We start from the raw sequence: 9,272 nt of genomic DNA, 5'->3' as shown, positions 1-9,272 counted from the left end.
AAGTGATTTTTAAAATGTTTTCTGGAGCTGGGTAGAGTGGTGCACCCCTGTAATCCCAATACTCAGGAGGCTGAGGCAGGAGGATGCTGCAAGTTGGAGGCCAGCCTGGGCTACATAGTGTTCGAGACCCACTTGAATTACACAAGGAAACCCTGTTTTAAAAAACAAGCCAGTCCCCGGTACTGATAAAAATGAAAAAAAGACAAAAAACAAAACAAAAACAAAAAACAAGCCAGGACACAGGTCTGTAATCCCATTACTAGGGAGGCTGAGACAAGGGGATTGGCTCAAATTCAAGGCCAGCCTGGGCAACATAGTGAGTTCAAAGTTAGCCTGTTCTACACAGGGAGACCCTGTCTCAAAAGAACAAAACAAAAACCTCTGGATTATATTTTGTAAAATCATTGAAAATAAAATTATAGAGCTTTATAAGAGACACTGTTGAAGTATTTTCAACTACAGATATTGTATACTGAAATCGGTATGATTTTTTTATGTCTTTAAAAAAATGAAAGGCTTTTCCCTTTTGGTTAGGTTTGGTTGAACAAACTTTTTGGTAAATTGTTAGATAATGAGGAAATTCAGTGAAAGATTGTGATTCAAAACACTTAAATGGCTTATTCCTTGTTCTGTTTTTTTTTTGGGGGGAAGAGGGGGTGCATTTCATTAAAAACTTTTTGGTACGGGGAATCAAACTCAGGACCTTGAACTTGCCAAGCAGGTATTATGCTGCTGAGCTATTTCCCCAGTCCATTTTATTAATTTTTATTAGTACATGCTTACAATATATAATGATTACATTCATTGTGGAGAATTAGTACATGGACGTAGCACATCTTTAATTTTTTTAATGAGCCCTTTCCCTTCCTCTGTCTTCCCTCTCCTGCCATTTTTTGGTCCCCTTCTCTTTTGTAAACTATCCTTATTTCCTATTGTCTTTTATTTTGCTCTTTAATTTATACTTTGAGCTCTTCATATAAGAGAAACCATATGATGTTTAAACTTGTTCTATATTTTGTTAGTTTTGTTTTGATTTTTCTGTATTTTAAAGAGATGCTTTGGGACATTTCTTTCAGTTGATAAAAATTGTTCTGTTCCTTCTAGTAGTAGATGCAATGACATTCTGCAGCTGTTGCCTAAAATAGCATTCTACTACTGCAGCCTTTGTCTTGTACCAACAGCCCCAGGATCTGAGAGCTGGCACTTGGACTTGGCCCCAGGCATACTTGGGTTCCAAGTCTACTGAACAGCCAAAACTTGAAGGAGAACAGGTTACACCACAAAATGGAAATTGCAGAGTAAGTTAATCTCAGGAGAATCTTTAAAGAGACTACATTCTGGTGTGGTAGTACAGGCCTGTAATTCCAGCACCCAGGAAGCCCTAGGCTGGAAGATAGTAAGTTCAGCCCTTGCAATGTAGAGATTTAGGGTGACCTGTTTTTTTTTTTTTTTTTTTTTTTTGAGATAAGGTCTCACTATGTAATTCAGGCTGGCCTAGAGCTCACTTTGTAGCCCAGGCTGGTCTCGAACTTGCAGTGATTCTCTGGTCTCAGCCTCCCAAATGCTGGGATTATGGGAGTATGCCACCACACCTGGCTATGGTTACCTGGTTAAAAAAATAAAAGGCTAGGTATGTCAATCAGTGCAAATGCCTTGTGTTCACAAACTATTTTTATTTCATAGAGGTGTATTTACCTTTTTCGGTAGTAAGACCTTGAAGAGGATAGAGGTGATTGCAACCATGTATTGTCCCACTACTTTGGAGGCATCATTTGGACTTGATTACTTACGGGATACATCACTAATTGTTAACAGCAACACAGACCAACAAATAGGAAATGGTGAAAACCTGTTTAAGCTTCAAGGCCTAACTTTGACCCTGTATACACTCAGCCTATTTTCTCTGCTCTCATATGAAATGCTTATACTTCACCATCTTGCAGGCGAAGGCCGTGATTTCTGCCCTGTCACTGTGGTTGACTGAAAACAGAGTTTACCAAAGCCATCTGGGTTTTTTTTGAGGCAGGGTTCACTGTATGGTTCAGACTAGTCTAGAATTCACTTTGTAGCCCAGGCACCTCGCTGCGCCTTGAATTCCCTGCGATGCTCCTGAGCACTCAGATTATAGGCGTGCGCCACCGTGCCCGGCTGGCCATATAGTTTTTCCACTTTGATGCTTTTGTCCTAGAGTGCCCGACCCGTGGTACAGTGTGAGTAGTAGTCGTAGCTAATTTATGCAGAGCTGTGACAAAACTTCGAGGTCTGTAGAAACATTTGTAGGAGTAATGGAACTGTAGTTGAAGCAACTTGACGTCTTTAAATTGCACTACCAGAGACTGAAAATCGAGCATCTCATGTGCTAGGCAAAGTCTCTACTGATATGTATCTCCAGCCCCTACTTTAAAGTTTTAAAAAATTTTTGAGACAAGTTCTAGTAAAGTTACCCAGATTGGCCTCAAACTTGCCATCTTCCTCTCCCCTGCCTCCAAAATAAGTAGTGTGCGCCACTGCGCCCCGCCACACTAGAAATCCTTTTCTACAGCATCGAGGTTTTTTTTGGGGGGGTAGGTGATCAGTAAAACCTTTCTGGTGGAGTTTTTTTTTTTTTTTTTTAAATCAAATTTGGCTATTTCGCAAGCCACGTACACCGGGCTGTGCGATGGGAACTGCCGCTGAGGTTACAGGGCAGCGGTCAGTCTAGGAAGGATTCAGGCTCTAGAGCGGTCATTTTCTTTTCGCACTTCCTTCTGGGTCCCTACCTTCCAGCCCGAAGAGTCGATGATCTACGGCCCAGGCTGCCTCACATTCCTCCGCAGTGGGTGGAGAAAGTGGAGGAGGGACCACGAGTTACCCCAGCCTGTACTTCAGGCTGGGTAGATAGCCCAGCAAACAGATCATGACATCTCTAGAGCCTACCTGGCAAGTGCTTTCGTGCCGCTACTGTTTTGGGGGTCAATTATTTGTCGTAAGGTTTGAGGACACTTATCTTTAAGGGTTTTACAGTGATACATTGAAAATTTACAACCGGACCTTGGCCAGCGATTCTGGAATCTCAATAATAGAGTTGAGCGTTTTAAAGAGCACAAAGGATTTAAATTAGAGAAACGCCACAGAGGCTCTTTATAGTGTGCGCCTAATTTTAGTAATGGGACACAACGCAAAAACTAATACATAGCCACAGTGTTAAACTTCAGCGCCACGTCGAAAACCTAACAATAACAATGGAGGTTGTCTGGAAAGACGGGGTAACTCGAATTGCGCTACAAGGGCGCTCTTCCAAGTCTCGGATTGGGCCGGAAATGCCGCAGTCCCGGTCACGTGGTGGTGTCTCGCCCCCCCTGGTTCTCTAGATAAGGATGACTTGATGAGCAGCCACCCGGGGCGGAGGCGGGGCTTGCGCATGCGCAGCCCTGAGGTTGAAGCCGCGCGGGGCGCTCGGGTGCTAGCGGTCTGCGGAAGCATTTTGGACGCTGACCCTTTCTGCTTCCTGGCCGCTGGGTCCGTAGGCCTTTTTAAAACAATTGTCTTAATATTTTACAATTCGTGCTTAGCTATTAACCGCCTCTATCTTCTTTCTAGGTTAAGTTGAAATACTGAAGTTTTCGAAATCCCATATTCATGACTATCACGACATTACTCGGCAATTACAAACAGCCTTCCTGTTTTTAAGATCTCTAACGTGGAAACGTGGGCTCGCTGGTTCCGTTTTTTCTCACAAAAAACTGAGGTCACTTTACTGCTGCTTGGGTTTGGTTCAAGCTCGTACTGGGCGAGCTTTGTTCAGCGAGCTCCACTTCTGCCCTTTGGAGGTTTCGGAGTATTCGGGGCTAATCGTCGTTTAGGTTTTCTTGCCTGAAGGCCAGAACTGCTGACTTGGTCAGATTAGTTCCTAAAGACAAATCACTGCTGGAAAAATGACTCGGCCACTTAGCGGGAGCCCACTATGGTCCCCAGGCCAAGTGGTAAAGGCTACACGGGTGGGGTCAGCTCCTGAAAGAAAAGAAAGCTTTCACTAAGGGAAATTCTGCAAAGGTCTAACGTAATGTAGGATTAGGACTTTTTTTTTCTTATAATGTAGGATTAGGACTTTTTTTTCTTCTTTGAAAAGGGCAACGGAGCTCGAGGCCAGCCTGAGTTACATAGTGAGACCGTGTCTGAAAAAACAAAATTAAATAAAAGGACAATGAAATTACGGTTTGTCAAGTGTCAAACTATTAAAATGTCATTACATTTTTAAAATTTGGAATCAAATCACCTTTCAGAGAATATTTGTCCCAGTTTGTTTTTTGTAACTGAAAGGTTTTGTTGGAGCCATGAAGGCAAAGAAGAAAATATTTAAATTCTTAATATACACAATTTGTATAAAACTATCAAAGAATGGATACATATTTCCATAAAATCAGCAAATGTAAAATATTGTAACTTCAGTAAAACTAGTGCCAAAAGTTTCTCAGGCATTATCGTGGTTTTTACAAAACAGCCACAAAATTGGGTAGGATGAGAGCCACTTGGGTCATCTGAGGTGAGCATATACCTCTATATTAAGAAGCCAACAGGCTGGAGATTTAGCTCAACGGCGAAAATGCCTGCCTTGCAAGCAGGCAGTCGTGAGTTTGATCCCCGGTACCGATAAAAAGACAAAAATAAAAATAAAAAAAAAGCCAAATTTTTCTGATGTGTAACAGCATTTCTCAGAAAAGGATTTTTTTCTTTTTCTTTTTTTTTTTTTAGACAAGGTCTCACCATGTGGTCCAGACTGGCCTTGAACTCGCTTATGCAGCTCAGACTGGCCTCAAACTCACCGTGTTTCTCCTGCCTTAGCCTCCAGAGTGCTGGGATTACAGTTTTGGGCCACAATACCTGGCAAAATTTTCCTTTTGAGAGAGTAAATATTTAGAAGCTTTTTATATTTTCCTCTTTGGATTGAGAGATCTTGCGTTTTCAGAATTGTTTTGATGCTGCAACAATTTTAAAAAATAATTATTGGCAGATGAGGTTGATAGCTTGTCTTTATAACCTGCAGGACATTGATTGAGAAGCTGCTTGTTGAGAAAGGAGTTCCTGCCAATCGAGGCCAAAATGTCACACTGATCCTGTGACTCTTGCTTTTGGTGTCAATTATTTTCCTTTTCACTACTGTTCTATATCAAGTAGTCATTGGAGTCAGGGACAAATAAGTCATGGAATGTAGACCCTTAGCAGCGATGACACCAGTTCTGTGCTCTAGCTCAATGCTTTGTCCTTGATAATAAAATAATATACTGTAATAATTATCAAGCTTTTATTCCATATCGGATATGATTCACCATTTTCAATTTATGCTATTAAATAATTTTACTTTCTTCTGGGTCTTTAATGTGTTTGGATCTTTACAAGCCATGTGCAATTAACAAATGAAAGAAAAAACAATGGGGAATTGTGTGCAAATTTTTCTTGGTCAAGAAGCCATGGACTTGTGATCAGAGGCATCAAATGTAGGGTGTTTAACAAACTTTTGGATACCTCAGTTTAAGTCACCCAACTAGGAGAGCGAAGATGACTAATTCACAGGCTTCTCTTTTGAAGAACAGTCTAAACATGACATAATCAGCTAAGAGGGAAGCTGCAGACAGGGAAATGGCTGAGCTAACAGCTTGTGGCCAGGAAAGCCTCAAAGGTGCCAAAGCTTTGATTTGCTCACTTCAGGGATCTCATCCATCCTCCATCCGTTTTGCAGGGCTTGATTTTTTTAATGCAAAGTTGAATCCATCTGTGCTGGACCGACTTGTGCCATGAAAATTTATCAGGTACAGGGGCTGGGGATTTAGCTCAGCAGCATAAGCGCCTGCCTTGCAAGCAGGCAGTTGTGAGTTCCATCCCTGGTACCAATAAGAAAGAAAAAAAAAGTATCAGGTATCTAAACTGGAGTGCTTATTAATTTTTTACTCAGACTGCATATTTATGTTAAGTGTGATATACTTGTTCTGTGATCTAGATCAGCACTATCTACAGATAGAAGTCACAGAACAGTTAATATTTTCTAGTGGCAATATATATATATATTTTTTTTTTTTTGGTCTTTTTTTGTTTTTATCGGTACCAGGGATCAAACTCACGACTGCCTGCTTGCAAGGCAGACTCTTATGCCGCTGAGCTAAATCCCCAGCCCCTCTAGTGGCAATATTAAATAAAAAAGAAACAGGTAAAATGAATTTTAATAATATATTTTGTTTAATCCACCATAGTCAAAATACTTAAAATTTCAGCATATAATCTGTGTAAAAATCACTACAGATATATTTTGCTTTTCTTTTTGCAACCCTCAAAATCTGGGCTGGATTTTACCTCTCAATTTGAATTAGCCACATTTCAGGTGCTCCTGAGACCAAATGGGGATCCAGTCTATTCTCTTCCTACACAGAAATAGCTGAGAGGCCAAACTAATGATGCAAAGGCTCTCTGATGGGCACAGGATCAGAGTAGAAGATGCTTGTCTTGTGGAATATTTGACAGACCTGACAAGCATGATGACCCGATCCACAGGAAGATGTCCTTTTCAGTGGTTTTGCAGTTTGTCTCTTACGGTGTCTTGTCTCAGCAGTACTGGAATAATCTGCCAAATTCTTGCTTTTTTTTTTTGAGTCCATGTAAACCATTTTCCTCTATTGACATTTCTTAACCTTTTTTTGTGTTTGTTTAAGTTATATTTTATTGTAGACTAGTCAGTCTTTGATTTTCATATCTTTAAGCAATTGCTTTCTTTCAGGAGATTAATACCTTTTATATCTAGCTATTTTTATTTATGATGTATTTTAGAAAAGCAAATACATTTTTATTGTAAATGGCATTTCATAATGTAAATCACCACCAGGGTATCAATAATTTGGAAAACTGAGGAAAGCAAATAAAAATTGCTATAATACAATAGCTGCTTAGTCTTTTTATAGTGCATATTTTTATGTAGTTGCAATCATGGACTACAGAGTTGTTATTTTTTTCCCTTTCATATAATAGTATATAAAAAGTATTTCCTTACATTATTAGAATTTAAAATGAAATAGAATTTTAAGTAAATAGAATGTTAATCTGTGGATTGAAATTGACCTAACATCCAACTTTTGGGAAACTGTGTTGCTCTTTTGTTTTATATGTGTAAAACTATAGTGAACATCTTGCCATCATAAGTGTTTTTGTATATCTTAAGATAATTCCTTAGAATAAATTTCTAGCAGTGGAATTTATAGGTTAAAGGATATTAATATTTTTATGACTTTTAATTACCAAATTTTTTCCTAAGAGAGTTGTTGTTTTATTATAATCTTTTTTTTGTCGTTTTGAGACAGGATCTCACTATGCGGTTCAGTCTGCCTGGAACTCACTCTGTAGCCTGTGCTGTCCACAAACTCAAGGTGATCCTCCTGTCTCAGCCTCCCAAGTGCTAGGATCACAGATGTGTGCCAGTCACCAAGCCTGGAAAATAAGTGAATATTTTTAATTAGTATGGCAGCATGGGCTGGGTGGTACACACCTGTAATCCCAGCACTCAAAAGGCTGAGGCAGGAAGATTCTGCAAATTTGAGGTCTGCCTGAGCTACAAAGTGAGTTCAAAGGCCAACCTTAACTGCAAAGCAAGAACCTATCTCAAAACAAACAAAAACCACAAAAAACAAACAAACAAACAAAAAACCAGAAGAAAACAAGTAAAAACCCATTCACTTATTTAGTAGACTTGGCCCATTTACTGATTTGTTAAATATTTATTGAGAACTTATTATGGCCCAGGCAATGTTCTGAGAGCTCCAGAGACAGCTGTGAATGAAATACAAAAATCCTATCCTTCTTGAATCATCTTGGATGAAAAAACTAGATGAATGAAATAAGTGTGTTAAAAAAAAAAATCAGGAGGAGGAACATGAAGTGTCACTGGGGTGCACGCTGAAATTTTAGAGTGGCTTATAACGTTCTTGAGTAGATGACAATTTTTTTGGTAGATATTTTAAGTTGGAATCACAAACCTACAGAAAACTTGCAAGTGCAATAGGAAACCTTTTTTTCTGTGCCATTTGAGCATTAACTACTCATAGGATGCACTACCTCCCCAGACACTTAAAGGTATCTTTACTACAAACAGTGGCATTCTTCTACCTAAGCAGAAAGGAAACATCAAAATAAAAGTGGTAACAGTGACACATTAAGACAGTCTAGCTGGGGATTTAGCTCAGCGGCATAAGCACCTGCCTTGCAAGCAGGCGGTTGTGAGTTCGATCCCCAGTACCGATAAAAATGAAAAAGACCAAAAAAAATTAAAAAAAAAAAAGACAGTCTTACCCTCAGGCCACACTCAGATGTCACAAGTGCTCTCAGTAAAGTCTTTATACAATGAAAGTAACCAGTTCTGAATCAGGAGTTGTTGCATTCAGTCTCTTTAGCCCCTTTGGTCTGAAATGGTTTCTCATATTTCTTCAACTTTTATGATCTTAATGTTTTTGATGATTCCAGACCACTCTACAGAATGTTTCTTAATTTAGGTTTATGTGGTGTTTTCTTGTGAACAGATTTAGAGTTATGCTTCTTCTTCTTCTTCTTCTTCTTCTTCTTCTTCTTCTTCTTCTTCTTCTTCTTCTTCTTCTTCTTCTTCTTCTTCTTCTTCTTCTTCTTCTTCTTCTTTTGCAGATAGGGTCCTGCTACAGAGCTCAGGTTGCCTTAAACTCACTTTGTAGCCTGGGCTGTGGTCCTGCTTTAGTCTCCCAAGTGCTGAGATTACAGTTGTACACCACCATGCCCAGTTTGGGTTATGCATTTTTGGCAGGAATATCACAGAAATGATCCTGTGTTCTTTTCTCTTTTTTTGGTACCGGGGATTGAACTCACGACCTTGTGCTTTGCCACGCAGGTGCTGAGCTTCTAAGCTATATCTCTGGCCCTGATCCTGTGGTCTTATTGTATCTATTTTTTTTTTTAAAGGGGATTGAACTCAGGATCTTGCTTGCCAGGCAGACGCTTAGGCCACTGAGCTAAATCCCAGGTAGTCTTATTGTATCTAATCAAGTGGTGCATAATTTTGATTTGTCCCATTTCAGAGAATGTGTTGCTTGATTTAGCGCTGTCTTCCAAGTTTCTCCTCAGCAGTTAGTCTTTTGCCTTCTAATTAAGTATTTTGTGGGCATATTTGGTCATACTTCCTGTGTACATCTGTGTGAACTCATGATTTCCTGAGTTTGGCCAATGAGTTAGTACTTTTTTCAATCTTTTTATCAATACTAGGGGTTAAACCCAAGGCTTTCACAGTGCAG

At 39.6% G+C, this 9,272-nt stretch overlaps 1 long non-coding RNA gene across 1 annotated transcript; it reads left to right on the top strand.

Annotated features, from left to right (window-relative positions):
* The first annotated feature begins 2,556 nt into the window (after positions 1–2,556).
* Positions 2,557–5,342, top strand: LOC134476835 (uncharacterized). The gene is made up of 2 exons (XR_010048595.1): positions 2,557–3,498; positions 3,580–5,342. It is a non-coding gene; the product is annotated as an uncharacterized LOC134476835 (long non-coding RNA).
* The last annotated feature ends 3,930 nt before the right edge of the window (positions 5,343–9,272 follow it).

The sequence above is a fragment of the Cavia porcellus genome, unplaced genomic scaffold (assembly GCF_034190915.1).
Source record: "Cavia porcellus strain 051 isolate PalLab524CR breed Dunkin Hartley unplaced genomic scaffold, mCavPor4.1 scaffold_1, whole genome shotgun sequence".
NCBI classification, from domain to species: domain Eukaryota; kingdom Metazoa; phylum Chordata; class Mammalia; order Rodentia; family Caviidae; genus Cavia; species Cavia porcellus.
The sequence above is the reverse complement of the archived record's forward strand: the minus strand, read 5'-3'. Positions and strand labels throughout refer to the sequence as shown.